This window comes from Colias croceus, chromosome 14 (genome assembly GCF_905220415.1).
Source record: "Colias croceus chromosome 14, ilColCroc2.1".
NCBI lineage: Eukaryota > Metazoa > Arthropoda > Insecta > Lepidoptera > Pieridae > Colias > Colias croceus.
The window spans coordinates 8665436-8679939 of record NC_059550.1 but is presented as its reverse complement, the minus strand read 5'-3'; the positions used below and the strand labels follow the sequence as shown (position 1 = coordinate 8679939).

Sequence of the window (14504 nt, the reverse complement as noted above, 5' to 3'; positions counted from 1 at the left end):
AATAAAATTTTTATATGTGGAGTTTCTGATCGTTTGCGAGATCTTTGTGTTTTTTAATGTTATTGTAATATACTATTGCAGTAAAATTTTACTGTAGATAAAGTGCTTACTCAGACAAAATGCGGTTTGTTTTAATATAAAGTTTATTGCTTATTCACTCCAATTGGATAGTTTCAAATACAGCTTGAGCCAAGCATGTACGTAACAATTGGCACTACAACAGTCGAAAAACTTAAGTGAGTCAAGCAGAAGCGTAGCGTACCTTGGCGGGGCCCCGTATAAAAATTTGTTTGGGGGCCCTTAGGAAGGATGTAGATTTCTCACAAAAGCGCACGTTGGGGGCCCCCTTGGCGCGGGGGCCCCGTATAATTGATACGGCAGATACGGCGGTAGCTACGCCCCTGGAGTCAAGTGTAAGTTATATATCCAGACAAAATAGCCTTTACCTCAATATTTAGTATGGGTATCGCTCAGTCCAGTATAAATTAAAATAGTAGTAGATAGTTTTGTAGTTCATCCATTATACATGCTATTAATATATTTTTAAGAAGTATTTATAAGTAGGTATTTTGGTAAATTCAATAAAGCGTTTATAACATTGTATTAGTACATTTAAAAGGTTATGGAAATAGTAAACACCAGTAATGAATTATTATATGAAGAATCATTCGAAATCGAATTTATTACATTACACTATTATTTATTACTTTCTCCACTTATTTATTAGTTAAAGAAGTAACTATTTATAAGCCATGTACAATTATTTATTGCGTTTTCTTATACATGAGCCAGTGGTAATTATTTTTATGTATGATGTGTTGATTTCCTTCCTATCTGTATATCCGTGTTTGTTTATATTTAAATAAATAAGATACGTGTTAAAGTACTACAAATAAATCAGAAAATAATCCCGTCGTTTTCGTCCGTTTTACCTTCAAGTCAAGAACTGAACCGATTTTGATGGTATTCGGTACAAAGACAGACAAAAATATTCAGATAATTTGAATTTGAATTATTTAAAACATTTTGCATACCAAATGCGGTTGAAATGAGACCTTAGATATGATCAGGCGTATCATAAAAACCAAATTTTGAAGTTAATTAACTAGGGAAGGAAATATGTATACTTATGGGATCCGGTTTCTGTATAAAAAATAGTATTAAAATGTCTGTTGAAATTGTACTTGCTTGTCACACTACAGAGAAATGACACCACTAAGACACTGCCCGTATCGTCTTCATTATCGCGATTTCCTGTTCGTATCGCATATAACAAGTTTGAGCGAAAACAGAAAGAATTGCATCTTTTATGAACAATTATGCATATCGAAACGCTGAGTAATATAATTTATTGTTATACAATAAAGACTCGCTTATCGGGTCTGTTACGTGATGTTCAAAAGTTTGTGTATGGCGTTTTAATACTGTTGTTATGTAAAAGGTAACTGGTAAGGTATGGTAAGTATGCTTTTTTAAATCATTTGTTTATGGGCTTTTAAACATTTATTCATAGCAGCAACAAACACCCTTACTATTTGTATGAACATATTTGTATATAAATTATTGGCTTGAAATAGATGTTTAACGTATCAAGTTGATAGAATGGAAAAAAAGAAACATCTGGTTTATCATGTTTGACTGTACTTTTCGTTATAGTTATTGTGTAGATGGTTTCAATTTTTTTAAACCGAACAGAGTTTCACACACATTAAATAAAAAGCTGTCATTCGGACTATAAAATTTTATTGTGACGTATCGTAATTTTTTCTACACATCTACAACAAATTAGCACTATCATTATGTAATATTAAGCTGTTAAAGTAATGTAATTGAATGTAATCCGTGAAAGTGGCTAAACGATCTCGTCAAATGTCACGACACGAGTGTTATAATCAATTAATCAGACTATAATGACGATCAACTTTGTGTACCGGTTTTGTTTTTTTACTATGGCAATTATATTTTCGCTGGCATATGGTCGTGATGCAGCGAAATTCTTATTTAGCCGAGTAGAGCATATTTCAGTAGGAGAAAATAATATTTTTCGGGCATTTAGAGTTGGGGGATTTGAAGAGCGTTACTGACATGCTAATGTAAAATTTAAAAAACTCTGTGTGGATTAATTGCTTGATAATATTTTACTAAGACTTTATTTCCATTATTCATTCATTACATAGTATAAAACAAAGTCGCTTTCTCTGTCCCTATGTCCCTTTGTATGCTTAAATCTTTAAGACTACGCAACGGATTTTGATGCGGTTTTTTTTAATAGATAGAGTGATTCAAGAGGAAGGTTTTAGTATATAATTTATTAGGTTTTAGACAAAGCGTTTCAGGGCGAAGCCGCTGGCGGTAAGCTAGTTGTTGTATAATTTTACCGTTTAATAATTTAGTAGTGCTGTTGGTAATGAAATCGGTACCAGTCGAATTATGCTTTTTTAACTGAATTAACCAAACCGAATACAAATACTCATGACGTAATGAATATAAATGAGTTTAATTTACAATGATACATCATAAAAATATAATTTGGCAATGTTTATAGTTTTCGACCGCGTGTGCGTGTGTCGCCAAATGTTTCATTTTAAAAGTTTGATGACCTTTGCTATGATAAGTACTGTTAGTTACAATTAAATATCCTTGTTATAATTTCTGTAATTAGAATAAAAAAATATGTATTTGATGCATCGTTTGTTTGAATAGGAATAAACCTTTGTTTTTACATTGTTTAACAACCTTTTATAAACAGGTATCTGTATATTTGGATGTAGAAGTTGTAACACATACGATCATGCATATTCTGTTAAAGTATGTGTACGTTTTACGTTGTATGGTTTTTATGCTGATTTTTTTTTGTATAATTATTGTTATTGAAATTCCAACCCAAATTATTAGATTACAAATTTAAATACAAGGCTTTATAAATCACCCGAATAGATAAAGACACTGTCAATATAATTTATTCCGCTCGATTTAAAATGGTTGATAATGGCTGAGTTTTCTTGTATTTGGACCTAAATAGTTTTTGACATACTGTTGTTTACCCTTCTGGTTAAATTCATCACTAAGTTATTATGTATAATAGTCGTGTATTGTGTCATGTTCGATTATTGTTTATGTTTGTTCCAAGTTCTATACTATTTGGCGCTATTAGGTTGTCTAGAAATATTGATTTGAATATTGTTTTGATTAATTATTAAAGTGTAGAATAGGAAGGGTTACAGGCTTTGACTAAAGTTAAAAAATCGTGGCTTCTAGACTAACTTTTCAACATTAAAAAAAACCCTTTAATATGTTTTTTAATTTTTAGTATTTGTTGTTATAGCAACAACGGAAATATATATACATAATTTGTGAAAATTTCAGCGTTCTAGCTATCACGGTTTATGAGATACCTGGAGACAGACAGACAGCGGAGGTTTAGTAGGGTCCCGTTTTACCCTTTGAGTACGGGAAAAGCACATTTAAATATACTTTACAAGAAACACAACACTTGAAAAATGACTCCATTAATTATCTCGATTTATAATTAGTATTACAATTAATAACCTTGATTTTTCAATGGGTCAAATTTGTTACGACTAATTGGTATATGTTGGATTAATCGGCGTGGTATGTTTTAATTGACGTCGGTCAAATATTTGGTATGAATAATTTATTATGTATTCAGGGATTAATATAGTTGTTATATTAATTATATGTGTATTATACGGTCGTGAAATGAATGTGTTTATGGGTACTATATAAATAGTAATTTGTCTGATTTTTTTAGGATAATTTGTTATAGTTTGACAGTAATTAAATGATTTTGTTAAGTTTACATTGAAGGTGTCCTTGTTGCACTGGTAAAAGTTAAAAGGCCTACATATTTTCAATAAGAATTGTACACTGAGGAATAAGTAACCTATTAGGCTATTAGGTTACGTATAGGTGCAACATAAAGAATAAAGAATGAATAAATAGTTTCATTTCATAAAACCAACGTGAAATGAAACTACCACATATTTCACTTCGCTTTGTTTTGATACTCTATTATTTTTTTTGGCTTCAACTTTCATTTAGGTACTTATGATGGTGAATTCGACCAATTTTAAGAGCTTTGAAGAACACAATAATTTATCGCAGTTATTCCCAAAGCTTATGAGACAGTAATCGAGTACCTACTCATTCTAGTACCTCTCATGAGACACAGTAAACAAGTGATAACTGCGTTAAAAACAACCGACTTCAAACTTGCACTTCCAAAATTTACAAATACCTACAGACAAAAATGCTCATAAAATAAAAACTACTGGGCCTATCCGAATAAAATTTTTATGGGACCAATTCGACACCATCCCGCATCGAACAAAAAAAGAATCACGTAAATCGGTTCAGAAACCTCGGAGTAATCGGTGTACATACATAAAAAAAAAAAAAAAAAAAAAAAATATACCGGCCGAATTGATAACCTCCTCCTTTTTTTTGAAGTCGGTTAAAAAGAGTAACAGTATCATAAGTAGCAATCTTTAACAGGTCAATGGGACTTTCTATTAACAGTACAATATGCCTGTTTAATATTCGTCATACGCACTTTATGACTAGCTATTATAGGTTCGACGTTTTGCATATTAATTTTGTATTGACCGCCTTTGCTATACTGGTTTGTTTACAAAAAGGTTTTATTGGGCATGTTATAGTAGTGTTTAGGTAGAACAATGGGGTCTGGTTATTTTGCAAAATGTAGTTACGTTTCTACGTATGTAGTATATTGATGAAATGTTAAATCTCATGAAGTGTCAAGGCTTTTTCCATGTTATCAGTTTGATGCTTTAAAAGCTTTTAATACTGCAAGTAAGACAAATAAATTAGCGACATTTTTTTGCATTTAATGTCCGATGGAGAATGACAAGTAAAGGATACCTTGCGTAAGCACTCTTATTTCACACGAGAAAAAGGTAGATGGATTTTAATAAAAAATGGAATAAATTTGAACTTATGATGTAAGTACTTAAAGTTAATTAAAAATCTGTCTGCTGGGAATAAGGAGGAAACTTCCGATGTACGTGTGAATTATGATAATTATTTAAATATTCTCTAGAGTTAGCTGTTGCGTAGTTCAGAACTATGAAATGGCGTCTAAGGTATGTTAATTATTATGATACACTTCGATTTCAAACAATGATTAAACTAGGTAAAAGATTTATCTTCGCAAAAGTCACCCTGGAAAATAGACCGGTAAATTAGGCGGATAAAATACTACTACACTACGTATAACATTTTAGTCAGCTATTCTTGCCCTTGCACTTCTTTAATTCCTGTTATTAGTATATTTTTTTTTTAAATTATAAGTAATGTTAAACTTGCTCGTATAATGTACGAAAATGTTCAATGGTAATTGATCGGGTAAGTGATAACAAAAAGTGCCGGCTCTGTATGATGTTTTGAAAGTCGGCTGAACGTCTCTCAAAATTGGTATCGCATTAAGTTTATTGCAATTTTATTGTTATTTAAAAGCCGCATAAATTGTCACATTTCGAGTGGTGCAATTTTATGTGCGAAGACCACCCATGTAGTCACAGAGGATAATGTTCAATTTGATTCAACAAATCTCTAATTTAAAATTACACTAACTACGATCTTAAATAATATAAATTTTATCCGTATTTAGATTTTTTCAGGAGTTTTGAAATCAGTAAAGATATGTTAATAAAAACTTTATATGTCACAAATTATTTGTGCATTTTATAATACTACTAATATCAATTTTAGAGCTCTTGCATAAAATATTTACGTGTCTCTTGTTACTCGTAAACGTTTAATTACGTATAACAAAAGAAACTAGATTTTTATTCCTTTTATTTATTATGTTTCTTTGCTTTTGTACACTATATATAAAGAGTTTTAATGTCGCATTGTTTGAGGTTTTCAAAAGCCACGTAATTGACGCGCGATGTTATTTCTTTCTAGTTCTTTCATTGCTTTTCTTTTAATTTAGGAATGGATTACGTTTTATGATAGCTTCGCAATAGTTATACGGATCGGCTTACGTTAAGCCGTTTGAAATGTATGGTTTTTCTTCTTTTTAATTATTCAGTAGGGTAACATCGTGTAGGTACGACAACAATTATTGTTTATTGCATGTTTTATATTTTATTTCTTTTTTAAACGTTTAAGTGTTATCAAGTACATTCATATTTTTGTTTATTCGTATCTATTACTCTTCCAACTTTTATTATAAATTTAGTTCAATTAAATATTACGTATGAAAACTAATCTATCTGGAATAATTTCACTGCTATAAAGTATTCTTTACACATACAGGATCCGATATCATATAGGTAGGTATATTTTATTTCTATCCTCATTAATGTCAGTTACATCACCGCTCACTAATCTAAATTCCTCTCCCAAAAAAAGTTGTAACGATGTTTACAATGTGTCGTATCTTAAAATTAGTTCTATTAATGGTTTTAACGACAGCTGTCGCCGTAAAAGTTCGTGCCATATTTACACTAGGCCAGAAATAGTATGCGGAAGCTGAGTCCTATTAAACATCGATGTCATCTAATAATATTTCTATCTATTCTTACTATAATATTATAAAGCTGAAGAGTTTGTTTGTTTGAATGCGTTCATCTCAGGAACTATTGGTCCGATTTAAATTTGAAATGCTTTCGGCGTCAGATAGCCCATTTTCGAGGAAGGCTTTATGCTATATATCATCACGCTAAGAGCGGAGCACTGCGGGTAAAACTGCGGGGCACAGCTAGTTTACATATAGAATTGATATGACCATTGTCATGGTAATGTTGTATGGTTTAAGTGCCATTGAGATGTGTAGAATATATTATCCACGTGAACTTCGCCTGGGAGAATATAAGAATAAGGAGCAAATATTTCTTGGAGGTTTGAGTTTTTTTTATTAAAAACATAAATATACAGCCACATATTATCGTAATCGAACGGTTTTGCGCGGTTTCCGACTGAATTACTATTTGAGTGTGAAACATAATTAAATCATGCAAACGTAAGTGTTAGTAGCTGGTAATTAATTACATGTTCTAAAAACTTCAACCCGCTACTCGTTCTATAACCCATCTCCATAAATGACAATATATTCACAGACGAGACGAAACAGTGAGTTTTTATCGAATTCCCGATACATATCCAACATAAACAGGCATTCACACGCGTTATTACAATCATCACTGCACACCTGGTTTTTCTTGTATTTAAAATAGAACAGCGTTCGCCAACATTTGGTTTAGTAATATTTATGAGTTAATAATGATCAAATTTTTTCAAAGTTGATTCGTTTTCTTAACTTAGTTTCGTTGGTACAGTGTTCAGTATATTATGATTGTTAAAAACAAAACCCTTGGAGACTTACAAAAAATAGTCATGGTTCGTTAGGGCTTTGAACTTTGATGACTTAATCAGTAAAACCTTAAAATCGATCTCCGTTTTAAGATAATTCACATAAACAGTTGAGTAAGAATAGAAGCAAGTCTCAAATAGTATGTCGAAGCAATTTTCCTTATTTTAGACAAACCTACAATAATATCTTAGCATCTTGAAGTAATTCCTGTAGTATTTAAATTGTAATGTTATTTATTCAATATACATAGCCAAAGGTACGTCACCCCTGCACCACACCATTAACCCACAATGCCCTGGATGTGCACTTGCATTGTTGCGTGTTCCACTTTACGTAATATGAATGCTATTACTCTATTAGGTTCACTTGCTTCACTGAATTAGTGACGGCTGTTTAGATTTGCATGCATTGTTATATGGACATTATTTTTGGTCTAAGCTAATGGATCGTGTTCTTCCTCTTTGTGGTTGTTTGTTTTGATTATTGATTGTCCTTGTTTTGACTTTTGGTATTGGTGTAGATCTAGTTATGGTTCTGTTATTTCTGAATTAAATTCGTAAAGCTGTATATGATTTAACTTTTCTAGCATTATTGTTAGCTTCGATCGTTTTCTTTTCCTTATCAGCCCTATCTTTTGCTCTTATAGATGTTTGTGAGGTCTACTTCCGATTTCCAGGAACGAAATTGATTGGGACGTAATAAATGTAATGTTATAGTCATTTTTATAGGCCATTGTAGTGTTCTCAGAACCACACGGCTCAGTATCGATGTCCAAAAGCGATTTCGTGACTCTGATGTTATTCATGAATTATGTTCGGCTCTGTACGTGCCCCCATTTGACGGGTTAATAATGTAATTTGACGTGTAATGACGCATGTTTATCTAAATTGGTCGTAGAAGAGATTGTAATATGGGCATACCACTTACGATTTACTTGTTGCACTCATTTGCATTTAGGTTTGTCTATATTTATCGGGTGCGTTTTATTTAACCGTAATTAAATTATACTTCCTCGTCCTTTTAATAGGCTTAAATACATTTTAGGGATTCCGTTTTCAATGATTTTGCATGACGCACGTGTTATTATCTGCATAGAAAAAGTAATCCCAGATGTTAACTATGAGAAAATGTAATCCCAGATCTTTAGTATTGAAGTAACCTGTTTCCATAGACATTGGTACTTTGTTATTAAAATTACCTTAGTGTTAAGTCAAATTATTTTGTTTCTTGACTATGTTATGAAACGTTTATCAGATGCTCAATGTCGAATTTGGCTGTCCAGAACTTTAGAACTCTGTTTTAAAATACAATTGCATATTAACTACACAATAAGAAGTGCATACACCTTAACCCGAACAAAGAAATATTGTTCCATAGATATAGGTGTATATACGTCTGTATATGCATTACACAGAAACGCTTTCACCATACCCCATGACGCCATAAGAGATGCAGTCTAGCGGTCACAAAGCGCCATATACGCAAATGGGTTGCGCAGTGACACGAGCGTAGAGGTAATGAGCTGCTCATATTGGTTCTGCTACGTGCCAAGTATGATGATGATAATATGTTGTATAGAGTGGATTCGGGTGGATGGATGGGAATGTTGTTTTTGACATGAGCTGATCAAGTGTTCGTTTTGTTTTGTTTGTGTCTATTGTATTAGTAGTTGAAAAGTTAATAAAAATAGCTGTATGGGAAATAATGAGGAGAGAAATTATATGCTTAATATTTTTACCATAATTCTATCAGAACTTGTCTGCCTGTTGATTACTTTATTTGCCTATCAACTCGTTCTCTATGTTTTCTATTAATTATTATAATTTGGCACAATATGTGAACTTAGAAAGCTTAGGTACTTTCTCCCTGCAACATTTATGAGCTAGGATGTAAAGGTGACTAGGTATTTTCAATTGAAAATTGTACGTCCTGAAAATGTGTCGGGTTGATTTTGAATTCTGCAAAGAAAACTTTTGAAGCTTTGAAAGAAGTGTTAGGAATACAGTGCCTTTTGTTTCAGTATGAGAACGCCTCAAGGCGTGTGTGTTTACAAAATATAATGATCGTCGAAACAATTCGTCGGAGTTTGTGTCCATTAAGAATTTAATGTCCTCAACAGCTAATGTTTATGGCTGACCCAGTCTTGCATAATAGGAATGTTAATACACTTAATGGATTTCAATGAGTGAAGTCTCCACCGGAACTATGCAAATGATTTTACCGGCAGCCTCTGATTTATCTTTTGTCTCACATTTGAAATAGTGTGGGAAAGAGATAAACACTGGATGCATTCGGAACAACGTTATGTTTGCAGTGTTGCTCAATATATTTCAATGATACATAATCGCACGTTAAGAAATAACCGTACTGTGCTTATATTTACATGAATAATGCACTTTTTATGAGGTACTTAGGGTAATTTTTGGGTTTATGACTGATCTTCAATTTTATGTACGCATTTTTTTCGGCATGAATTAATTGTTGCGAAAATATTTATGTAAGTTTATGAAAGAATTGATGGTTGTTATAACACGATGTTCCTAGTATATTCATACTTTGATATTTTTTTTTTACACGAGTTATTGTCTTGTTTACCATAATAATATTATGTGGTATGAAATATCTCCTAATAAGACTGGTTTATATTTGATAGCTCATAAACATTCATAGTTACTAAACAATATACCGAATAGTGCATGTTGTAACCACGGTCACGCCTCGCCATCGATACGGATTGCTGTTGAATATTATCAGCTGTGAATATGTAGAAATAGTGTTCATATCAAGGTCATATTCAGTTATGTTACAAGGTTGTTGAGATGCATAAGGATATACTATAAGGCTATGTTATCAATTATGGTTTTATGGTAATAGTTTTCTGATAGTAAGAGGCATTGGTAGCTAGTCATAAGAGAGGCTAATCTTTCAATTGCCCCACGGGTCAATATTTGACTCACCCTCACTACTCTTACCGTTTGAAAAGAAAACCCTATACGTGTTAATATATAATGTACTAGAAATATCTATTTCTGTACCTAGTAAGTAACCTTTAATGTTCTTTTTCCGTAATAAATATTAGTTCCTAAAATTGGAATTTCGCTTCCCAGCGGAATTTCAGTTGGAGTGAGTACTGAATACAAGTTCGTGAAAATAAAGGCTTATTTATTTAGCGCTCGCAAAGTTATAGCACATTAAGGCACACACCTTAATTAATTAATGCAAATGGATAAAATGTTTAACCAAGTAATTAATTGGCATTGCGAAACTCGGCAGGTGAATTGTAATGGCTCATTCATTTTTCTTTGATAACTCGGTGGTTATTGAGGATGTAGTAATGTGATCTGGAATAAATATTACCTAGAGATAGAAGTAATACAATACTAGAAGAAGTGTATGGTTCTATGTGTGATGTGTGCAATTAAATGCATTGTATTAGTATGTAGTTGCTAACTTTGTGATTTAGTTCGTATGTGGGTTAATTGTTAATACATTCGGATGATTTGTACTTAACAAAGGAGGGGTCCATTCTGTCCTCACTGGCAATATCTCCCATCAATCGCCTGTGAATAAATTTTTTCGTTCTATATCGTAATAAATCTAATTTCAGAAAGTGCAAAATATTCCAAATTAGTAATTTAAATCATCAACAATGAAGCAAATCTATACTATAGGAACTGAATAAATCGATATAATCTTTGTAAGGTAAGATAGCTTACTCGACGTCTACAGTATTAGTGCTTAGACAGTTAATCTGAAGAAGGGTAATATGGATTAAATATGGATTAAACCTTACCTTCACTTTGAGTAGTTGTAACATTGTTGATCAGGAAATTGCATTGAAGAATTAAAATCCACATTGGTCACATTGGTCATTTGATTTTAGACTGACTGACTTGTTGAGTTCATCATCATCAGCCTATTATGTTCCAACTGCTGGGACACGGGCCTCTCGAGGCAGTAATTCACCATGCTCGCCAAGTGCGGGTTGGCAGATGTTACATGTCTTCGAACTTTTGATTGTCAGACCTGATTTAGATTGGTTTCCTCCTCGCTGTTTTCCTTCACCGTTCAAGCAGTGGTGGCGTTATAAACATGCCAGATACATTAGAAGACAGAAGAATAATTACGATCTTTAGATATTCTAATAAATGATCACATCTTACAGATTCTATATTAAATTTCAGGAAACATAAGCCATGGCCGTGAATCTTATCACTCGTTGTATGCAAAACATTATCAGCTATCTCGATTGTGCCTCTCTTTATCTCTTATCATATTGTGTCTGTTTGTATGGCAAATGTTTTGATTTACCTGTAGTTGCGTGTGTTTGCTTTTGGTGAAATTTATTGAATATTTTGGTCTGTGGAAGTTTGTGGGATGGTAAGTATTGTAAGACGTATAGTGGTGCTTCTGATTTCTTTGTATTGTGGGAATCTGTAGGTATATAAAGAGGTTTGATTTGGAACCAATAATTTTATTATTCGTCAGATGATATTATTTATTATGAAGATTATGATATTATGTATGCTGCTACTGTTTATTTTTATTTAATGGTCATGTGAGATAAGTTGGTGTGTTGAGCATAGTTCTGCTAATATTAATTGTTAAAGATAAATAAATTATTTGCTCTTGTATTATAGTGATAATAATTACCCATATTTATATGAGTTTTCAATTTTCCATACAGTGAATGCATCGTCTAAATATAGATTGCTGCTGATTTGAAAAATATATGATTTAACATTTCTAAATCAAAATACAACAAAGTGAGCAAATTTTATTGTATTCGTTTACTGAGCACTTTTATATGACGACCTACTATCCTCCATTTTTTATACGATTTGACAAAAGCATTAATCGATTTTGCAAATTGAACCATTTTACTATTGGCGATATAATTCGTCGCTAACAATATAATGAGAATCGATCAGCAAAAAATTCGAAAAAAGGTTTATTTGACACACATTTGACACTGACAATTTTCAAACGACTGCAAAAAAGGAGGAGGTTCGCAATAAGACTGAATTTCAGTTTATTATCTCAGAACTTTCGACTGGGTACACGATTTAGATTTATTTTTTTAATTTGGAAGATGGTGCTTACCATGTGGTTTCATTATGTGGTTTAGTTCTGACAATTTTGAAAGCGGTTTTGAAGATTTTTGTTATACATATACTTAAAAATGCTTATTTCTGTTACAGGTACGTATTGCAGTAAAATAATGTATATAGAAGGCGCATGGTGAGTTTTCTATTTTCACCGTGCTATAGTTTGGTGAATGTTCGTCTGTTGTACGTAGGTATCGGCTTGCAGCGAACGGGTCGCTCTCAGTCACCTGTGCGTAGCGGTGGCGTGCGCTCGCCATGTACGAATGTTTTGAAGTGCTATGTGATTCCTTCTTGTGAATAACAGTGAAGTATGCTAATTGTGTGATACCTATTACCTACTGGGTGCAATTCTGTCCAGTAATGACGTGATGCGTTTGAGGTTGTATGTATTATGTTGGTAGTGTGTTTTTTTTTTTTTGCGGTCGCGTTTTGGTACGATTTTGCGATATTTTTTGATAAGATTTTTCGTAATTTTTTGGAAAAAAAAAAAACAAGAAATAAAGTTCAGGTACATATTATATTTAAAATAGAGTCTGATTTGATTTATAATCAGAAAATTCTCTTATCAGTATCATGTTCAAGTTTATCTCACGACGATGTCGGTCTTGGACACAAAGTGCAATATTTTAATTGTAGATAATTAAAGCCTTCCGAGTTGTCGACCTTTGTAAAGGAAAGTGAAATGATTAAATAAATTAACGCATTTTAATGCTGCTCCGGTTTAACTTGATTTATTTAAAAACATAATTACGGTGAAATTATCATGTCTGTTTACTTTTATTTATTTTTAATCTGTGCGAGAGTTTTTACTATTTTATATTCTACATTAAAATAAAATTTGGGTTAGTAATTACTAATTATAATAGGTATACGGTGTTTTTTTTTATTAAAGTATTTAATTTATAATTGTTTTATTAAAAATTAAAGTGCGCATAGACAATTATCTTCATCACTTTTTTTATCTATTGACGGTAGTTAGATAATTTTCATTAATGTGACAATTGATGACTCTTGCCACGAAGAAAGAAAAAATAAAAATAAAAACTCAAGAAATAAATCGCGCGTGTTTTTGCAAGTGAAAAATAATGATTTGTGACAGTTTTATATTTTCCAGAAAATATTAATGGTACGTAATATATTATCTGTATTTTTAACGTAATCGGGAAATATTTATCGAAGTAAGTATAGGATGGATGAAAAAAAATATTATTAAATTTATGTAAATGTTTATATTATATTACCTACCTATACCGTAGTTAAGAATAAAATATCGTGACTGATATAATGTAAGTGCCGTTAATGTGCATAGATAATCGTGAGTTTAATATTATATTGATTAAATAATTTATTATTTCTTTGTATGTCTTTTAATATTTGTAATTTTACAAAGAAAATATTTTTTGGAATTGTCAAGCATCTGTTTTTTGTAATATTCTATGACAATTTTTGTAAGTTTACTGTTTAGTAGGTATAACAAGTATAAACTGACTTAATTAAGTGAAACAAATATGAAATAGGAAGCCATCTATATCTAAAAGAATCATTTAAATGGGGGAAAAGAAAGAATGATAGAAAAAAAGAAAACAAGAATACCTGCAGGCAATCCCTATCCTATGCCAAGTGCAGGTTGCCAGACATAATCGATTTTTCCTACCGCAGACGGTAATGGATTGCTATTCTAATTACTTTCCCTGCTTATACGTATAGTTTTTTTTGTCTTTAACGTAACTATAAACTTTATCCTTTTGTGCTGTATATTCTTATATATAAATATGAAATATTCTCCTATTCGTCTACTATTTTTATCCAAGACTAGCGATCCGCCCCGGCTTTGCCCGTGGTACATATATCACAATAAAAGGTAGCCTATGTTCTTTCTCAGGGTCTTAAGATTGTCTGTGCCAAATTTCATCAAAATCGGTCCAGTAGTTTATGCGTGAAAACCATACATACATACATACATAATTACAAACCTTTCGTCTTTATAATACAAGTGATAACTACGTTAAAAACAACCGACTTCAAACTTGCACTTG

The 14504-nt window shown here is 31.9% G+C and overlaps 1 protein-coding gene across 5 annotated transcripts in view; it reads left to right on the top strand.

The window, feature by feature from the left end:
• LOC123697499 (disheveled-associated activator of morphogenesis 1) overlaps positions 1–14504 on the top strand; it is a 101619-nt gene that overhangs the window by 25403 nt on the left and 61712 nt on the right. Inside the window, exon 1 of one of the 5 annotated variants that reach the window (XM_045644032.1) lies at positions 12662–12776. The exons of 1 other annotated variant lie outside the window; for it this stretch is intronic. The gene's annotated coding sequence lies outside the window, so the exon portion shown is untranslated. 3 more of the 5 variants (XM_045644033.1, XM_045644035.1, XM_045644034.1) reach the window with 3 other exon arrangements.